The sequence below is a fragment of the Python bivittatus genome, unplaced genomic scaffold (assembly GCF_059951505.1).
Source record: "Python bivittatus isolate LINGU-HERP-01145 unplaced genomic scaffold, Pbiv_v1 ctg000960_np1212, whole genome shotgun sequence".
Classification (NCBI taxonomy): Eukaryota; Metazoa; Chordata; class Lepidosauria; order Squamata; family Pythonidae; genus Python; species Python bivittatus.
In genome coordinates this window covers 9451518-9459271 of record NW_028277124.1, presented here as the reverse complement: position 1 = coordinate 9459271, position 7754 = coordinate 9451518, and the positions used below count along the sequence as shown (strand labels likewise).

The window sequence follows — 7754 nt, the reverse complement described above, 5'->3', positions numbered from 1 at the left end:
TAAGATCCTTCAATTATTGAATTCTAAGCATGGAAATCTGTCAGCCCATTACTGTATAGAATCATCTCACTAGGTATCCATATGCCTATTACATCATATAGTACTCTGAGCATTAGTGCCTAAAGAATAAAGGCCACAAACTTCATGAACCAATTATTAAAACAGTGTCTTTTATATCACTGAATGATAAATGTTCCCACTTTTTACACTGAAGAAGTATTTATCTGAGGGTTCCAACTTTAGGACACTCACCTCCATCTCCCACAGGATATAGTTAAAGCCATTCTGATGAAGTTTGTTATATTTCAGCCACAGGTTTTTACCAGCTCGTGTGAGATGCAACCCATCTTGTGCCAGTCTACATCCAGATAACCCAGACCATGGACCAAAAAACCAAATCCCTCCTATCAACCAATCTGTTCACATGCAATATTTTTTCCTTTTTGGTCCCCTTCTATTATTGGAAGAATGGATAGGAATACCCTCTAAGCCCTCCGGGTTTCTTGAGCTTCTTTCTGATTTTCAATTCCATCTGATACATGAGTTCCTGCTCTTGGCCATATCATACATCCATACATAGTTTAGAAGGAAAGTTCCTGCATAGAAGACTTATCCTCAGAGGATGAAAAGGAACTGACGAAGCCTTGGAGACTGATGGAAGCCAGAATCTAAACTCAACAAGACAAGTGGGGAAGAGGTGGGCCCTGCTATCAGAGGACCTATAGTCCCAGATCACATTTCAAATCACATTTAGGACTCCCCTAAGCATCTTCTGAGTCAACAACAACTATAGTATCCTAAAAGTGAAATAGCGTGAGACTACATTGAAAGGTTAATTGGAAACAATGGTTTATTCAGAAATCACTGTTGCTCCCAAATAGTCTGAATTGAGCTAATGCAGTCCATCTAATTTATGGCACAGGCTTGAAACCTGGGATATAAAGCTACTTGGGTGGGGACTGGAAATCATGTATTTAACCTGTGACCAACTGCTAGAGCCCTTGTCTTTTTTCAAAGGACTTATGGTTACCTGGACCCATAGCTAGTTTGTACCCTAATCCTATTCTTCTCTTGAACCTGCTAGTGTGTGGAATTCTTTTGCTACCATTGCTGTTTCTTCAACTGTTGGTAAACCCTGTCTTCATTCTCCGGCTAGCTGTTGTCCGGCTAGAAGCAATTTCCTATCTGCTTACTAATCATAGGAACCCCTTTGTTGGAACAAGAGAGAAGAGATGATTTATCAATAGAGTTATGAGTCAGAGTCATTGGAACAGACAGCACAGAAGTGCTAGCAATAAATAACTCTTGGAAGTTGTTTTGTCCCATCCCTAATCCATGCTTTGATGAGACCACACACTTCATAAACTTTGGAGTTTGGTTTAAAAAAAAAAAAAAATACAGGTATGTAATCTGCAACTGTAAGTCTAGATCTTAGGAATCCTCAAAAAGTTGAGAAATCCATACTCATAATGCGCAAAGTATTAGGATCATGTTAGATATTACTATTTGCAAATATTGAAGTTATTCAATATGCCTTCAACAATACATTGAAGTTATTACTTATTTTATTAAAATCTAACAATTAAGATAGGGCTGCTATATCTGGGCTGGAAAAATCTGGATTAGGCAGCTGTATGATATACACTATTTTTGCTCAAGCTAATGCCAATTTGTAAAAATATTTACTACTTTGCCTTGCATACACACAAAATAAGACTTTGTGTGTGATTAAGAGCCATGAAATCCAATGTTAACTTGTCTTCTCAAGTTTTAGCGCTCTCACTAAGTGATTGTTTCTTCTATTAGTTTACAACATTTATCTAGCCACAATCTATCCAAGAGAGGTTCTCTAACAGAAGTGCATTTTCTGTCTCCAAAACTTATACACCCAACTAAAATGCATAATAATGAGGATTTAGACTGAGCACTATATATTTCCACATTTCAAAGCCAATGCAGTTGATTTTATAGTGAATGCCCTGCAAATAAAACCACTTCTTATTCTGAATCTGATCACGAATAAGAAGCAAAGTGCAGCAGTTTGAATTTGATATTCTTTTGCTGCAAGATATGCCATGCTAGTATACAAAAATGCCTGCTTTTCTCTTATTTTATTAGAATAAATGTAATTTCCTCCTGATTTCTTTTTAGCAATCTATTCTGTACACAGATTTTACTTCTCCTTTTATCTTATTAGTAAAAGAGGACTAAAGATCTGGACTTCAAAAATCCAGATAGCTGGTAAATGGCAGCAAAGATTTAATTTTCTGCATCTCTGCTGCCATATATCAGGCCTTTAAGAAACAGACACCACTGGGATTCCAGGAATGTTATTTTATTGTTCTAAGGCAGTGTTTCTTAAACTTTTTTCTCTCAGGACCCCTTCCCACTTTTAAAAATTATGGAGTACCCCAAAAAAGCTTTTGTTTGTGTAGGTTACATTTATCAATTTTTACTGTACTAAAAATTTAAATTGAAGCATTTGCTGTCACTACCATTTCTCACAATTGTTTAATGGGATTTTAATATTGTATTATTTTTCAACATAGGCTAGCAAATAATTTAGATTTCGTGGACCCCTGTCAGCCCTACAAAGTAGTCCAGACAAGAAGCACAGCCAGATGAACTAATCCTACTTAATTGTAAGGTTACATAAACAGAATCTTGCAAGATTGAAAATAGTTCTCCCTTCCTCTCTTTTTAATCTCTGGAAAACTAGGGAGGGTTCCTTCTGAAATGCTTCCCATGTTTTTCCCCACTTACAGATTCAGCTGCCTCTTATCAAACCATTGCCTAGGCTGCGGGTCTTTGTCCTGCTCCCAAGGTGATTCCCACATATCATTACAATCCCTAGGGCCACACTTTAAGAAACACTGTTCTAGGGTACAGTAAAAGAACTTGAAAGCCTGTTCAAGATTCTCTCTGTCCCACCTTACACAAAACAAAATCAAGATGGGGTTGTTTTGAGTTTCTTTCTCATGCTTGCTTAAATCTCTGGACTGTGCAATCTTTTCTGCAATTCACTCCTTAACATGTTTTTCGTAACTTCCCAAAGGTCATCTCTAAATTTCTTTATGCCATATAAAGTGCTGGTCCCAATACTTGAGCTGAGATCTCATAGCTCTACATAAGAAAGATGTTTGTACTTCTGGCAATGTTTGTTAGACACTTTGTCTCTAAGCAGATTGCATTTTGGGATCAGTTTAGATATAAAAATTCTAATGCATTGACAATAAATGATGGAAGAAACCTTAATATATTGCCTTTCTTGACTAGAATGGCTCTGAAAAATGACCATTAATGCTATATTCACTACTGGTGAGTGGGATATAATGTTTTATTAGCCTTAAAATTGCTGCCTTATAATTTGTATGAGCAAACAATTCAGTTTAGTCAGTTTAATCCAGCTAGTCAAAGGCCTTTTCTTTTCAAAAATTCCACTCGGTCATCTAATTTATTTTCCTTATAGATGATTTTTGGCATGTATTTTATATTCCCAATTACTTAAATCAGACAAAAAAAACTATTTACTAAATATATTTAATATGTTATTATCTTGATAATAGCAATAGATGCTGTTTCACTTTTTCTGCAATCTCCATAATCTCTTAGAGCATTCTTTGCCATATAACACTATGACCATTTCCCTGACTGATTTTCTGCTTCAAATATATTTAAAGTTCTTATTGGTACCCTCATTGGCATATGCTCCTCGAAAATTACTTTTCTTTCTTTCTTTCTTTCTTTCTTTCTTTCTTTCTTTCTTTCTTTCTTTCTTTCTTTCTTTCTTTCTTTCTTTCTTTCTTTCTTTCTTTCTTTCTTTCTTTCTTTCTTTCTTTCTTTCTTTCTTTCTTTCTTTCTTTCTTTCTTTCTTTCTTTCTTTCCCAACATCTGTACTCCTGTCTGTTCTCCTTCTTAGGAGAGGCTTTCTATTTCTTGAAGGAAAGCTTCTTCACTTTTACAGCTTCCTGGACACTATTCATGTTGGTCACTTTCTGGATCTGGCTGACCTTTTCTATATTGTGGGTACATTCTAGACAAGTTGCTGTTATTTTGGATTTAGGTAACATCAATGCACAGTGAAGAAATTTCCTTTGACATCAAATTTTTTATCAGTCCCCTCATTTGGGGGAAGTTTCTCTGTTGGTACTCAAAGATGACTAAATTGGACCCTGCTAGTTCTTTTCCACTGGCCAACTGGGAGGCCATGAGTTCTTGCCCCGCCTTAGGCGCAAAGCCAGCTGGGTGTCCTCGGACCAGTCACTCTCTCTCTCAGACCTAGAAAGAATGGCAAGCTACTTCTGAAATCTTGCCAAGAAAACTGCAGGGACCTATCCAGGCAGTCGCCAGGAGTCAACGTTGGCTTGAAGGCACACATACGCTTCCAGAACCACCTGTTCTAATCATATAGGTAATCATATAGGTTATCTTAATTTGGGGAGATTGTTCACCTAATTTCTCTGCCAACAAATTTGGCAGACAATTTGGAAAAGCCATTTGTGTCCAGCTTTAAATATTAGAATTCCTTATTTTATTTGCTTAAAGAAGCTTCTTTTTACACAGAAAAAGAGTAAATCTGAATGAAGAATTATAGTTGAAAGTGAAAAAAATAGGGGAGAAAGAAATGCTAAATATTTTCTGTCTATCTGATTTTCTGAAAAGTTTAATGTATCACTTGAGATTTTATAGATTAAAAATCTCAAACATTATACCACATTAGCAGCATACACTAATTCTGAAAAATAAATTTGTATCATGTTGCTAAATAATTAACATAATTATTTCAAATTACCTGAGCCAACATGCCCAGTATCTATGAATCTCTTTTATTAGAGCTATTTCATAGAAAAACCACTGTATTTACACAGCTAAAGTTATTTTATTGAGTTCTGTTTTCTGCTGAAATTCTCTAACTTATTTGTCAAATCAATGTAACCTGTCTACAAACAAGATGATAAATCAAAATATCAAATTAAAACAATGTTAAATATTGGCATTGTATTTTTATCTCCCTGTAAATATTCCAAATTTGTACAGTTTTCTTATTACTTTAATGTACAATGTTACTGACTCACCTGTCCAGAAGAAACCGTAGCCAAATCTTTCACACTGCCCATTTCTTCATTCTCTGCAAATACAGGTATGTTGGGGCTGAAAACCATAAGGTCAGTTTTGGCACCAGCCTCACCACTGATTCCTCCCAAAAGATGGCTATGGCGATTTGAGTAAGACCAGCTGCCCACTTCACTGGTGCATACCAGGGTGGCTGTGCCAGGACCATACACTGCTGTCTCTTTTACCTGGCTGTGGCACTGCTGAATCACGTACAAGATGATTATAAGCAGGAACAAGCTGGACACTGAGCAAATGGCAATGATTAAGTAGGCGTTAACATTGACCATTAGGGATTCCATATTACCTCTCCTCCTGGGAAGAAGGGCATCATCCTGAATCTTCTGAGTATTCGTCGCCAGTGATATACTCACTGTTGTTGTAACTGACTGCGGTGGCTCTCCATGATCTTTTATCAGCACCAACAGGGTCTGACTGTTGCTGTTCTCTGTCTCATCCAGGGAATGTTTGATACTAATCTCACCACTGTAAAGCCCCACTTGCCAGGGCCCGCTATCTAGCTCATGTAGTTCATAGCGCAGCCAGGCATTGTAGCCTGCATCTGCATCCAGAGCACGGATCTTGCCCACTAAATGTCCAGCCATGACAGGGACCTTGAGTAAGACAGGGATCTCCTCTAATCCAGAAACTACTGGAGCATTGTCATTTTCATCCACCACAAATATCTGTACTGTGATATTGCTGCTTAAAGAAGGTCGTCCTGCATCTTTAGCATTCACATGGACCTCCAACAGCTTAAGCTCCTCATAGTCCAAGGACTGCAGCACATACATCTTCCCACTTTCTGAGTGTACCGAAATGCAGTTTGAGAGTGGCCCCAGTTTCTCATCCAGCCAATAGCTGACCAGGCCATTCTCAGCCATGTCTGGGTCAGCAGCAGACATTGTGAATATATGAGCACCAGGTAGATTATTCTCCTTTATGAAGATTGTGTAGGCAGGCTGATCAAAAGCAGGTGCGTTATCATTCACATCACTGATGGGCACCACTAAGTTGCTGCTTACTGATAGTGAGGGAGACCCTTGATCCTGGGCTACAATCAGCAATTCAAACTCTGCCACATGCTCTCGATCCACAGGCTCAGTTAATACCACAGAGTAGTAATTCTTGAAGGTTGTCACCAGCTTGAATGGAAGTCCAATGGGCCACAGGGAGCAGCTCACTTGCCCATTAGATCCAGAGTCCCTGTCTGTAAAACTGATTAGAACTATCACTGCTCCTGGTGAGGAATCCTCAGGCACTGGCACCAACACAGATTTCAATGTCATCTCAGGGGCATTATCATTTATATCTAAAATTTCAATAAGGACCATGCAGTGTCCAAACAAAGGGGGATAACCTTTATCTTTTGCCTCAATTTCAATATTATACGTACTAGTTTCTTCAAAATCCACTTCCCCTTTCACTCTGATCTCGCCTGTATCAGAATGAATGCTGAACACATCAGAAGGAACATTATTACTGAAGGAATAAGAAATTTCTTTATTCATTCCCTCATCTAAGTCTGTTGCTTTGAGAATGATAACCAGTGTCCCGTTGGGCACATTTTCTAATATTTTCACCTTATAAACAGATTGATTAAAGAAAGGGGCATTATCATTTGTATCCATCACAATTATCTCAAGTTGGAGCGTGCCTGTGAGTTCTGGTTGGCCCCCATCAGTAGCTGTAAGCAATAAATGGTGCACAGATGTTTTCTCTCTGTCCAGAGATTTATTTAAAATGAGCATCAATGATACACTGTACTGACCAGTTATTTTTTGTTCAATAGTAAAATATTCTGTGGAACTAAGCTTGTACTTAAGCTGAGCATTAGAACCAATGTCTGCATCAGAAGCTCCCTTCAGAGGGAAACGTGTACCTGGCAACATTAATTCTGCAATATTAAGGGACTGTTCATTACTTGTGAAAAGTGGAGCATTGTCATTTATGTCCTTGATTTCCACTTCTACATGGAAGATTTTCAAAGGCTTATCCACAATTACCTCCAAATGAATGATGCAGAAAGGGTTCCTAGCACACAGCACCTCCCTGTCTATTCGAGAATTAACAAACAAAATCCCATTCTGGACATTTACCTCAAAATAGTCCCAAGAATCTTTGGATTCCATCTGGAACATCTGATGAATCAGCTCATCCGTCTCCAGCCCCAGATCCTTGGCAATGTGGCCCACAAAGGTGCCATGCTGGGATTCTTCAGGTACAGAATAATGGAGCTGGCTGCTCCCCATTTTCCAGGTGATGCAAACCAGAAAGAGGTGCAGCATAGTCCTCATGAATGTGCCTCTCCATGAAACAACCATCTCAGAAATATTTTGTGGGCTTGCTTTGTGAACTAAAAATAATTAAATCGGTCTTGTAATATCCCTTTGTATTCACCCAGTTACAGAAACTAAATGATCCCTGATGACAGCAGAGGAATAGCTGTTTCTTCCCCTTAACAAGATATCTAAGCAGAGAGCGACATCATGCGACTAGATGGGTGTAAGGTTTTAAGATTTGATGTCAATGGAAAACCATAATATTTTAGTTGAGCAATGTATCTTATCAGTTCACCACATAAATTCCACATGTTGATTATTATGATTGGTAAGTCATAACATATGATAACATATTCATTC

General features: G+C 38.0%; 1 pseudogene; it reads right to left on the bottom strand.

The window, feature by feature from the left end:
* Positions 1-5063: 5063 nt before the first annotated feature.
* Positions 5064-7436, bottom strand: LOC107326185 (protocadherin alpha-5 pseudogene; annotated as a pseudogene).
* Positions 7437-7754: the final 318 nt, after the last annotated feature.